Here is a 13,610-nt window from a genome sequence, read left to right as displayed (position 1 = left end):
GCTATGCTCTTTTCATAGCCTTTCCTTCTCATCCTCTAGGCCTCAGCCTAAGTGAATAGTTTTCCTTTGGGAAGGAACAGTAGGGCCTTTATAGAGACCAAAACATAGACAATTTCTTAGTCTATTTAGCCATTAGTAAAGATATGACCACTGGCCCAGCATAGATCAGTTGATATGACCATTGGCCCAGCATAGATTAGTAGACACCTCAATTGTGTGGTAGGTAGAATAGAACCATAAAATTATGATAAGCTTCCTAGTAGAGAGTACATGTTTTGTAAGACAGAAAACTGAAAATAAGGATTATTAGGTATATGGGAAAGTGTGAACAAAGGCACAAAAGAGGGAAAGCATAAAATACATTTCAGGAAGAATGAGAGGTTCTGTTTGTGTCATGTAAATAAAGAAGTAGGAAGCTGGAGTCCAATAAGTCATCCATATTGATCTAGGCCTAAAGTTTGAAAGATCTGAGTATCTTGTTAAGAAATCTATACCTTATACTGAAGACCATGTGAGATCATTGAGTGATTTTTGGCAGGGAGGAAATAAGCAAAGCTCTTATTAGGAAAACTATTTGACACTAGTGTATAGAAAAGGCTGGATGGAAGACATTCAGAACCTGTACAAGGAGCCAGAATACACACAGTGGGTGTGGGTATCCATCGTGTTTGGACACCAAGCTATACTGGAAAGACTTGTTTCTCTGAAATGAGAAATGAAGCTTTGTCCAAAATAGCAGGGCTGGGGGAGTCATGAAATCAAAAGCCATGAGGATTATCAGTAAGTCAGAGTGCAAGTAAATGCAAGATTCTGAGAACTGCAAGTAGGACCCCTGCCTTTATGCGATTGTAAAGTAGGGGGCAATATCAGAAAGCTCAAAAGAACTGGAAGGGTCGATAGAATGCCAGGTTAGAGATGTGAGGCTGATTTATTTGAAAACTAGAGTACAGTTTTATAGGACATATAAAGAATGTAAAAAGGACTGGTGGTTGTGGGCTGATGCTTTGCCTATGGGAATTCAAATTATTCTTGATGATACCACGTTATCCATCTCAAGTCTCCAATCTATGCCATGCAAAGACTTCTGCACAGAGAAGTTAGAAAAGTACCTAATAGCATACTGGAACTCTAGTGGAATCAGCCACATATTAATATTAAGATAACTGCACAACCAATTTAGGCCACTACATTATTCTGGAAAAGTAAGCAGGTAGACTTTTGAGTCCCTGACTTCCCTGAGTACAACCTTGGAGCTCTTTCAGTTCAGTTCAGTTCAGTTCAGTTGCTCAGTCATGGCCGACTCTTTGCGACCCTATGAATCGCAGCACGCCGGGCCTCCCTGTCCATCACCAACTCCCAAAGTTCACTCAGACTTGCATCCATCGAGTCAGTGATGCCATCCAGCCATCTCATCCTCTGTCATCCCCTTCTCCTCCTGCCCCCAATCCCTCCCAGCATCAGAGTCTTTTCCAATGAGTCAACTCTTCGCATGAGGTGGCCAAAGTACTGGAGTTTCAGCTTGAGCATCATTCCCTCCAAAGAAATCCCAGGGCTGATCTCCTTGAGAATGGACTCGTTGGATCTCCTTGCAGTCCAAGGGGCTCTCAAGAGTCTTCTCCAACACCACAGTTCAAAAGCATCAATTCTTTGGCGTTCAGATTTCTTCACAGTCCAACTCTCACTCCCTACAAAACATCAACATGACAAATTATAGAGTTTTGATCATGCCAGATATAACAACATTCATTTGTTTAATTAAACAATCGAAGCTGCTCTTAGTGTGGCTCATTTTTTTAAATGTTAAAAATAAAATTAAACACATAATTAAGCTGACAAAAGATAAAGACCCTGATGCTCTGAGTTGAAGGCAGTTAATTCATATGGATCTGCATCCCTGAAGGCACCACAGTTTATTAAATTTACTAAGGCAGGAATGTGATAAAATATTTTATGCAGTTCTTTAAGAGCTAAATTGCTCTGATACTTTTAAAGTTCACAAGATGCAGTCAAATAGGATGCCTTTTTAGCAAGTTCTTGTTTTTCTTTTTGAAGGAGTCCAAAACCTCAAATTGGGCCCTCCTCCTTTATTACTTATGACTAAAAGCATTCATAGACTACCAATGGTTGGTCACACAATCAGAAATTCACAAGTGGATAGACCCCAAGAGTTTATTAACAGTAATGAATTGAGAGGAACAACAACAACAAATACTCAATGTGCCAGTATTGAATATGATTCAACTGTGTATCTCTTTCTACCTTCCCTACCTCTCTCTTTTTAATCTCCCTCCCTCCTTTTGTCCCTCTTCTGCATTTTGGTTTCTTTCTTCCTTCCTTCCTTCCCACCATCCATCCCATGTTCCTCTTCTTCCTCCTTTACTCTTTTGCTTCCCTTCCTCCTTTCCCTTTTCCCTTTTTTGTTTATTCTTCCTATACCATTTACCTCCTGTCTATCACCTTATCAAGAATATGCTATTAATTAAATTCTCTTACAATTTTGGGGCTCAGGATTTAATGGTAGTTCCCTAGTTGAGGTAGGATTATTCGCTACAAATATTCTCTGCAAAACTCTCCAAATTTGGCATTTGGTCTCCACTTACATTCTTCTAGCCATAGCCACTCATCACCTTCCAAGAAAATGTCTGTTAAAGTAAAGTAAAATTTGTCTCCCTGAATTTTCTCATTGAGTGGATGATTTTTTCCTTAATATTGTCTTCTTTGATACTTCCACCACAACCTTCTTTCCAAATCTGGAAAGTCTCTTTATTGTCATATCTGTGTACCATGTCAATTTCTGCCATAACACCTTTGTTAGTATTCTATGCCCTGAAATCCTTTCTTCAGTCTAAATTTTGAAGTATCATCTACCTTCCTCACTGACCTAACCTCACTGAACTGTGTTAACATTTCTGTTTAGAACCAGCCCAACGTATATGATGTTGACTGGAGCATTTTAGGAATATACATTAAACATTGTCCACTTAGGAGCTATGTAAAAGTATCACACTACTGATCGTTTGTTTATGTAAGGGCAAGAGTGGTAAAGAGTTCTGAGAAGGCACTAGCTACCACACAGTGGGGAGCTGAGAAAGCTTCATGTGCTGAGAATATCTCTAGTTGCTCAAAATTTATAGAATCCATAGTTATACTCAGCTCAGTAATCAAATGTGCTGGGAGAAGATGAAACCTGTAGGTGTCCCACAGGTGAGCAGATCTCAGTGACTGGATATAAAATGTAGATGATATTCCAGAATTTAAGCAAACAGACATTATTTTGATTGGCCTACCAGTAGGTATCAGGTGACAAAGTGAATTCCAGGAATGTTAAGAGACATTTCAAAAGTATACATTTACTGGGTAGCAGACTTGAGCATGAATATGGAACAAAGCCATCCTAGAAAGAAAAGATTACAAGCATGTCATCAGAATCAGAGCTCTGGACCCCTGGCCTCTCAGAGCACTTTGATTATATTTCTGTCAGTTATCATAGTTTGTCTAAGATTTCAGTTGCTTGTGTGCCTCTTTGCCTCTTCCTTGGGCTAAAATGCTCTCTGAAAGCAGAATCTGAGCCTCATTCTTTTTTTTTTTTTTTTTTTTTTTTAGTCTCAACACAAAATTGCTGGTCTTGGACCACTGGGTGATAAAGGCTTTAAAGAATTGCCTCTGAACACCTTGGGAGATATACTTCCATGTATCACTTGGTGGCCCAGCTCAGGGCTCTATCCCACTACTCTAATCTAAGTTCCATCCTTCTAGACTTCTAATTGGTCTCTCCACTGGTGTGCCTGCATTCTCACTCCCACACGACTCCCACATCTAGGTGCAATAGATATGTTCCTAGAACTATTCCAGAGTAATTTTATCCTCCTAAAATATATCCCTTGGCACTATCACCATCACACAGCCTATAAAATTCAGTATAAATCCTTCACTTCAGCTTTTAAGGTCCTACAAAATAGGATTCTAACACCTTCACAGTTTTATTTCCTATATCTCAACAAATTGGACTGTATCCTTGTTCTCCAAACATGCATAAACCATACCCACTTATTTCCTAGCTCTTTGCTTTTTCCCAGGCTGACCTATAGACCCAGAATGTCCATTATTCTCTTTTTATTAAAATTTATAATTTTTTTTATCTTTTAAGGCCTATATCAAATGCTGTCAATACCTTCTCCATTAAATCTTTCCTGATTACCAAAACTAGTAGACTTTTCCTCCTTTAGCCACCTTTACGGCTTTTTTTTTTCCTTTTTATGTGGTAAACATCCTACATTTTGAATTAGATCAAAGTTATAATGTGTGATCTTATCCATGTGTTTATTCATTTACTCAATAGGCATTTATAGAACATGAGTACCTGATTTTTTGCCATGTCCTTTACAAGTTGAACAAGATTGGGAAGTCACTGCAGTTGAAGGGCTCACAGTCCAATGGAGTATACAAGATATTTGTGAATATCTTTGGTGTGTTTACAAAAAAAAAATATATGATGTGTTCACCCTAAAAATAAGTGTGAACAGAATCCTATAGAAGCAAAGGGGAAGGAATGAAAAGCTTTAATTACTAGGAAGGTCAGAGAATCTATCATAGCTTAGGCAACATTTGAATTTGATCAAGGAATGAGTCCTTGATACAAGGCAAATTGGAAGTGGTCAAATAGGAGACGGCAAGAGTGAACATCAACATTTTAGGAATCAGCGAACTAAAATGGACTGGAATGGGTGAATTTAACTCAGATCACCATTATATCTACTTCTGTGGGCAAGAATCCCGTAGAACAAATGGAGTAGCCATCATAGTCAACAAGAGTCCAAAATGCAGACTTGGATGCAATCTCAAGAATGCCAGAATGATCTCTGTTCATTTCCAAGGCAAACCATTGAATATCACAGTAATCCAAGTCTATGCCCCAACCAGTAATGCTGAAGAAGCTGAAGTTGACAGTTCTATGAAGACCGAAAAGACCTTCTAGAACTAACACCAAAAAAAGATGTCCTTTTCATTATAGGGGACTGGAATGCAAAAGTAAGAAGTCAAGAAACACCTGGAGTAACAGGCAACCTTGTCCTTAGAGTACAGAATGAACCAGGCCAAAGGCTATTAGAGTTTTGCCAAGAGAACACACTGGTCGTACCAAACACCCTCTTCCAACAACACAAGAGAAGACTCTGCACGTGGACATCACCAGATGGTTAATGCCAAAATCAGATTGACTATATTCTTTGCAGCCAAAGATGGAGAAGCTCTATACAGTCAGCAAAAACAAGACCAGGAGCTGACTGTGGCTCAGATCATGAACTCCTTATTGCCAAATTCAGACTGAAATTGAAGAATGTAGGGAAAACTACTAGACTATTCAGGTATGACCTAAATCAACTCCCTTATGATTATACAGTGGAAGTGACAAATGGATTCAAGGGATTAGATCTGATAGACAGAGTGCCTGAAGAACTATGGACAGAGGTTCATGACATTGTACAGGAGGCAGAGATCAAGACCATCCCCAAGAAAAAGAAATGCAAAAAGGCCAAATGGTTGTCTCAGGAGGCCTTACAAATAGCTGAGAAAAGAAGAGAAGTGAAAGGCAAAAGAGAAAAGGAAAGATATACCCATTTGAATGCAGAGTTCCAAAGAATAGCAAAGAGAGCTAAGAAAGCCTTCCTCAATGATCAATGCAAAGAAACAGAGGGGGAAAAAATGAAATGGGAAAGACTAGAGATTTTGTCAAGAAAGTTAGAGATACTAAGGGAACATTTCATGCAAAAATGGGCACAATAAAGGACAGAAATGGATTGGACCTAACAGAAGCAGAAGATATTAAGAAGAGGTGGCAGAATACGCAGAAGAACTATATTGTTCTTCATGACCCAGATAATCACAATGGTATGACCACTCACCTAGAGTCAGACATCCTGGAATGGGAAGTCAAGTGGGCCTTAGGAAGCACCACTACAAACAAAGCTAGTAGAAGTGATGGAATTCCAGTTGAGCTATTTCAAATCCTGAAAGATGATGCTGTGAAAGCACTGCACTCAATATGCCAGCAAGATTGGAAAATTCCAGTGGCCACAGGACTGGAAAAGGTCAGTTTTCATTCCAATCCCAAAGAAAGGCAATGCCAAAGAATGCTCAAACTACCACACAATCGCACTCATCTCACATGCTAGTAAAGTAATGCTCAAAATTCTCCAAGCCAGGCTTCAGCAATACATGAACCATGAACTTCCAGATGTTCAAGCTGGATTTAGAAAAGGCAGAGGAACCAGAGATCAAATTGCCAACATCCACTGGATCATAAAAAAGCAAGAGAGTTCCAGAAAAACATCTATTTCTGCTTTATTGACTATGCCAGAGCCTTTGACTGTGTGGATCACAATAAACTGTGGAAAATTCTGAAAGAGATGGGAATACCAGACCACTTGACCTTCCTCTTGAGAAATCTGTATGCATATCAAGAAGCAAGTTAGAACTGGACATGGAACAACAGACTGATTCCAAATATAGAAAGGAGTACACCAAGGCTGTAGATTGTCACCCTGCTTATTTAACTTATATGCAGAGTACATCATGAGAAATGCTGGGCTGGAAGAAGCGCAAGCTGGAATCAAGATTGCTGGGAGAAATATCAATAGCCTCAGATACATGGATGACACCACCCTTATGGCAGAAAGTGAAGAGGAGCTAAAAAGTCTCTTGATGAATGTGAAAGAGGAGAGTGAAAAAGTTGGCTTAATGCTCAGCATTCAGAAAACGAATATCATAGCATCTAGTCCCATCACTTCATGATGAAAAGATAGGGAAACAGTGGAAATAATGACAGACTTTATTTTGGGGGGCTTCACAATCACTGTAGATGGTGACTGCAGCCATGAAATAAAAAGATACTTACTCCTTGGAAGAAAAGTCATGACCAATCCAAACAGCCCATTAAAAAATGGAGACATTACTTTGCCAACAAAAGTCCATCTCGTCAAGGCTGTGGTTTTTCCAGTAGTCATGTATGGATGTGAGATTTGGACTATAAAGAAAGCCGAGTGCCAAAAAGTTGATACTTTTGAACTGTGGTGTTGGAGAAGACTCTTGAGAGTCCTTTGGACTGCAAAGAGATCCAACCAGTCAATCCTAAGGAAATCAGTCCTGAATATTCATTGGAAGGACTGATGCTGAAGCTGAAGCCCCGATACTTTGGCCACCTGATGCAAAGATCTGACTCATTTGAAAAGACCCTGATGCTGGGAAAGATGGAAGGCAGGAGGAGAAGGGGATGACAGAGGATGAGATGGTTTGATGGCATCACCAATGCAATGGATATGAGTTTGAGGAAACTCCGGGAGTTGGAGATGGACAGGGAGGCCTGGCATGTTGCAGTCCATGTAATCGCAAAGAGTCGGACACAACTGATTGAACTAAACTGACTGAAGGAATGAGTATGAGTTTGTTGAAACTGGAGAAGAATGGTGGCTCAGTAAAGTGGACATTTGCCACATTTTAATGAGAGGGGAAAATGTTTTCTTCATCTCTATTCTCTTTCACTGTGCTTTGCACATGTTGAATGTCAAAATGAAAGCCTGTGTGAAAAAAGCTCTCTCCTGAAGTTAGGGTGATGACAGGGCACCCAATGTAATAGTTCAGAGAATTACCCTGAATGAATACTTGCTGTGAGAAAATCAATCTGTTAATTGCTGAGGGGCTACATTAGAAATGCAGACATGATAAAAATATAACTATGCATAAATATTTGTCTTCATTTGGGTCATTTCCTGTGGAGAATTTCTAGAAATGGACTTCCTGATTATTGATATATATTATTGAATCACTTTCCAAAAGGGTGTATCAAGCAAAAGAACAAAGGAACTCTTAGTTATTGACTGCCTATTTTGTTTCAGTTGCTGTGATATCAGTTTTTAGATATATCATCTCACTGAAATCTCCCAATATTGAGGACTAATTATTTCGCAGAGGAGAAAATAAAAATTCAGGTAGGTTAGGGGACCAGCATTAGATCTCACAGGTAGTAGATGAAGGAATCATGATTCAAATTCATATCAAACATTTCAAATCTTAAATTCAAAAATTTAAGAATTCAAAGTTCAAAGAATTCACAGTTCAAAGAATAATTCTATTACATTGGTTTCACTAGAATAGTAGATCTGTTTGAACATTCATGAAAGATAAACCTGAAGGAAACTTGAACAAAAATATGAATGCTAAGTTGAAGGATTTATTTTTGCTCTCACAGGTGAGAACAAGGAACTATTTCCCTTGATTTTTTGCAGATATAAAACATTCATTTATTTTCTCATTTATTCATGTATCAAACGTTTATTGAGAATGACCATGTCATGTGACTCATATATACTCTAGATTTATACATACAAATATATGATATTCCTTTTAAAGTATCTCCAGAAATATGTGGCAAATATTTAGGAGGGAATGTCAAATGAAGGAGAGAGTAATTTTCAGGGACATCATGAAAAAGTGAGGTAAGCCATAAAAATAGTCATCATCATAGCATTTATGGTACTCATTAATATAGTAACCAATGTTTATTGATTGCATACAGTGTATTGACCATAATGCTAAGTGCTTAACATATATTGTCTCCATGTTTACAAAATCCTCTGAGAAAGTTACCATTACCTCTATTGCCCAAATAAGAAAAACTTAGGCTCAGATATATTGAATAGCTACCCAAGATACTTGTTGACTAGCTGAGTAGTTTTATCTTCATTTTACAGATAGGATAATGAGGCTCAGAGGGTCAAAAGCAAATTTTCGCAATGCCACACAATGACTTAGTGGTTTTTAGATGGCTCTTTCGCAAGAAGCAGTATCCTGGGAGGAACTGCTAAGCTCTAAGCAGTGAACAGTGAAAAGTAGAAGCTGTAGCTGAAGTAGTGTATTATGTCACTTCTCTGTAGACATACTACTGTGTGGGGAACTAAAAGGGAAAATTGAGTGGTAGAGTCTTGGGTATGATGTTGAACGAAAAAGTCAAGTAGACCAAACAAAGGAATGTCCAGTCATAAAGGGCCAGGCAGAGGGGAGTACAGAGTATGTGTGCAAGCTCGGTCACCCAGCCATGTCTAATTCTTCACGACCCCATGCACTGTAGCCCACCAGGCTCCTCTGTCCATGAAGTTTTCCAGGGAAGAATTTTGGAGTGAGTTGCCATTTCCTATTCCAGAGGATCTTCCCAACCCAGGGATCAATCCTGCATCTCCTGCTTCTCCTGCATTCGCAAGCAAATTCTTTACCTCTGAGCTATCTGGGAAGCCATAGAGAGTATGCAGGTATTAATTCAAGAGATAGAGATCAGAAGGTTAGGAAGTGCTGGTAGCAGTGATGATGATGTCACCTAAATCAGCATTTTTCAATCTTTTAATCCACATGTAGATTACCTGGAGATCTTATTAAAATACAGATTCTGATTCAGTAGTTTGGTGGTGAGACCCAAGATACTGCATTTACAATAGGATTCAAGGTTATTACCAATGCTGCTGGCTTAAGTAGCGTGCTCTGAGTGTCAAGGAACTCAAACATATTGAGTTTACTACATATCAGGAACTCTTCTATGAATTTATCATGTATTACTGTGTGGATCACAATAAACTGTGGAAAATTCTGAAAGAGATGGGAATACCAGACCACCTAACCTGCCTCTTGAGAAATCTGTATGCAGGTCAGGAAGCAACAGTTAGAACTGGACATGGAACAACAGACTGGTTCCAAATAGGAAAAGGAGTATGTCAAGGCTATATATTGTCACCCTGCTTATTTAACTTCTATGCGGAATACATCATGAGAAATGCTGGCCTGGAAGAAACACAAGCTGGAATCAAGATTGCCGGGAGAAATATCAATAACCTCAGATATGCAGATGACACCACCCTTATGGCAGAAAGTGAAGAGGAGCTAAAAAGCCTCTTGATGAAAGTGAAAGAGGAGAGTGAAAAAGTTGGCTTAAAGCTCAACATTCAGAAAACGAAGATCATGGCATCCGGTCCCATCACTTCATGGGAAATAGATGGGGAAACAGTGTCAGACTGCATTTTTGGGGGCTCCAAAATCACTGCAGATGGTGACTGCAGCCATGAAATTAAAAGACACTTACTCCTTGGAAGAAAAGTTATGACCAACCTAGATAGCATATTCAAAAGCAGAGACATTACTTTGCCAACTAAGGTCTGTCTAGTCAAGGCTATGGTTTTTCCAGTGGTCATGTATGGATGTGAGAGTTGGACTGTGAAGAAGGCTGAGAGCTAAAGAATTGATGCGTTTGAACTGTGGTGTTGGAGAAGACTTTTGAGAGTCCCTTGGACTGCAAGGAGATCCAACCAGTCCATTCTGAAGGAGATCAACCCTGGGATTTCTTTGGAAGGAATGATGCTAAATCTGAAACTCCAGTACTTTGGCCACCTCATGTGAAGAGTTGACTCATTGGAAAAGACTGATGCTGGGAGGGATTGGGGGCAGGAGGAGAAGGGGACAACCCAGGATGAGATGGCTGGATGGCATCATGGACTCAATGGACGTGAGTCTGAGTGAACTCTGGGAGATGGTGATGGACAGGGAGGCCTGGCATGCTGCGATTCATGGGGTCGCAAAGAGTCGGACACAACTGAGCGACTGAACTGAACTGAACTGAACTGAACTGAATTCACTGAATTACCAAAATGACCCTATGAAATAAGTACTATTTTTACCTTCATTTTAAAATCAGGGAAATCTAAGAACCACAAGAGAGGCTAAGTATCTTTCCAAATTAATCAGTGGTGGAATCTGGTTAATAATTTAGGCAGTCTGACTCTAGAATCCATCTATGCTCATAAATATTATGTGTTATTGTCATATGAGAACAAAAGCTAACAAATTTTGTAATAGTTCAGTGCCAATAAGGGGTATGCTGCTGCTGCTGCTGCTAAATCACTTCAGTTGTGTCTGACTCTGTGCGACCCCAGAGGTGGCAGCCCACCAGACTCCCCCATCCCTGATTCTCCAGGCAGGAACACTTGAGTGGGTTGCCATTTCCTTCTCCAATGCATGAAAGTGAAAAGTGAAAGTGAAGTCGTTCAGTTGTGTCTGACTCCTAGTGACCCCATGGACTGCAGCCTACCAGGCTCTTCCGTCCATGAGATTTTCCAGGCAAGAGTACTGGAGTGGGTTGCCATTGCCTTCTCCGAATAAGGGGCATAGTAAGGGGGCATTTTACAGGTGTTGGTCATGATAAGGAGAGAACAATTAATGATATAGTCTCAGCACAGAGTGTGGAAGAAACAAGATTTAAATCTAAGTAAATCTGGTTGTAAAACCCATTATTTCTTGTTGATACTAGTAACATACTTCATGCTATACTCAACAAGAACCCACTAAAGGCTTCCAACATGCCAGAAACTAAGGACATAATTGTGAACAAGACCATCAATGGCCCTGCTCTCATTTAGTGTGTATTATGGTAGAAAAAAAAATATATATATATATATATAATAGCTAACAAATATTGAGTGTTTGCTATATGCTAGATCATGTTCTTAGCATTTTATGTTTAATCATCTTAATAGCCCAGTAAAATAAGTACTAGGACTGATGAAGAAACTCAGGCATAGGGAAGTAAACAACTACCCTAGGACCACAGTCAAATAGCAGAACTAGGAATTAAATCCAGGCAGTCTGCCCTCAGACTCTGTATTTATTACCACTATGTTCTAGGCCTCTATAAATAAATAAATATAGAGTGTGAAATGAGCTAAGAGGGAACTAAACAAGATCCCAGGTAGAGGAAAATAGGAGACCTATTTTAAAGAAAGTGGACTGAGACTACCTTTCCAAGAAATACAACATTTTATCTGAGACCTGACAGGTGAGAAGCCTGTCATAGAGTCAGAAGAGCATTATGCATAAAGGAAACAGAATTTGTTAAGATTTTAAGATAGGAAAGGACATAGAATATTTGAATAATTGAAGTGAACCAGTAGGCAAAAAAAAAAAAAAAAAAAGCGAATGAGATTAACCTGAAGAGGTAGGCAATATTCAGATTATACAGAGCCTTGAAGGCCATGGAAAGGAGTTTAGATTTTGTTCTAAATATGATAGGAGGCCATGAAAGGGTTTTAAGCAGGGGATTCACATGATTGTGTCTATCCTGGAAAAGAGAATTCTGATTGCTAGGTTGATAATAAATCAGAGATTTCATGACAAGAGGCAGAAAAGATCATTTAGTAGCTGAGGGGAGAGATGACAGTGGCTTGCATCAGGTTGGTGGCAAGAGTTGAAAAAAGGTGATTTAATGATAGAATTAACTACAAAGAACATGTGAAAAAGTGGTATGGTTCAATAAAGGGAGTCAGTGATCTGACGTGAGTGGTCAGAAAACAGAGATGCCAGTCAAGAGACTCTGGCTAAAGATGGCCAGTACGCAGCTGATTTCTCCATGGGAATATCAAATGCCTCATGGGAGAGAGGGAATACTACATCATTATCAAAACTGGCTCATGTCCTGCTTCAAGCTTCAAGCAGTTAACATCCAAGTCAATTTTAATGCTATAGAAACAAGATGCTTCTTGTAGTTCTGCAGAGGAGCAACACAGTCTACAAATTTCTGTACATTTATTGTGAATAGCTGAGAAATGCTAAGATAGAAAAAGAACATTCCTTATGAGTATCATACAACTTTAAATGTCTCATTCCTTGTCCTTCACACCTCATCATATAATGTTGATCAAAGAGAATAATTTGAAAGAAAGAGGAGCTGCAATTTACCATCACATCTGAGAACTCAAAAATATAATATATTTTCACCTCATTTCAGTGGAGGCAGCATGGAATTATCTAAAAACATTCCTTAAAAACCTCTCCTTGGTTTTTTTTTTTTTTTAATGTTTAAAACTTTGTTCTGCCACAAATTTTCTGGGCAAGTCACTTTATCTCTCTGGGCTTCAATTTTGCTGTCTGCAAACCATGACCTAAAAGCCCTATTGACAGGCTTTAAAAAAAAAAAAAAAGTGTATTCCAAGTGCCAGGCATGTAATGGATACTCAACAGTTGCTGGTGGAATTGAGAAGGAAACATATTGTTCTGGCCCATTTGGTTCACAGGGGCTTGGGTATTTGTGATGGCCTCATCTATAGGAAGTTGAGAGGGGCTGATCTTTTAAACCTAAGAAAGCCTCAAGAAACTGAAAAGCCGAAGAGTAGTTAGTCCTGACTTAAACTAAATTCATTTAACAACCAACTAACATAAATTAATTCTTTCATTTGATTCTATGTCCCAAAGGATCTTAGGCTAAAGGTTGAAAAATAATCTTCAATTATCTTTTATTCATTATATTGTTCACATTTGATAGTAAACAGCCTTCAAAATGGCTCTTAATGATCCTCAACCTACCCTCCTGTGTAGGTCCCTCTCACATTGCATCAGAGCTAGTATGTACGATAATACTATTGAGACAAGGTTATAAATGATACTGCAGGTTCTATCTTGATTCTCTCTCTGCCTCTCCCATGCTCTCCTTCTCTCACTTCATTGGATTCTTTGCTCTGGATAAAGCTAGCTGCCTTGTCAGGAAAACTTTGCAAAGAGGCCGTGTGGTGAGGAATTGAAGCCTT

The 13,610-nt window shown here is 39.1% G+C and overlaps 1 protein-coding gene across 2 annotated transcripts in view; it reads left to right on the top strand.

The window, feature by feature from the left end:
• Nucleotides 1-13,610, top strand: part of AGBL4 (AGBL carboxypeptidase 4) — a 1,492,749-nt gene that overhangs the window by 780,393 nt on the left and 698,746 nt on the right. The gene's annotated exons all lie outside the window — the stretch shown is intronic.

The sequence above is a fragment of the Ovis aries genome, chromosome 1 (genome assembly GCF_016772045.2).
Source record: "Ovis aries strain OAR_USU_Benz2616 breed Rambouillet chromosome 1, ARS-UI_Ramb_v3.0, whole genome shotgun sequence".
In the NCBI taxonomy this organism is placed as follows: Eukaryota; Metazoa; Chordata; class Mammalia; order Artiodactyla; family Bovidae; genus Ovis; species Ovis aries.
The sequence above is the reverse complement of the archived record's forward strand: the minus strand, read 5'-3'. Positions and strand labels throughout refer to the sequence as shown.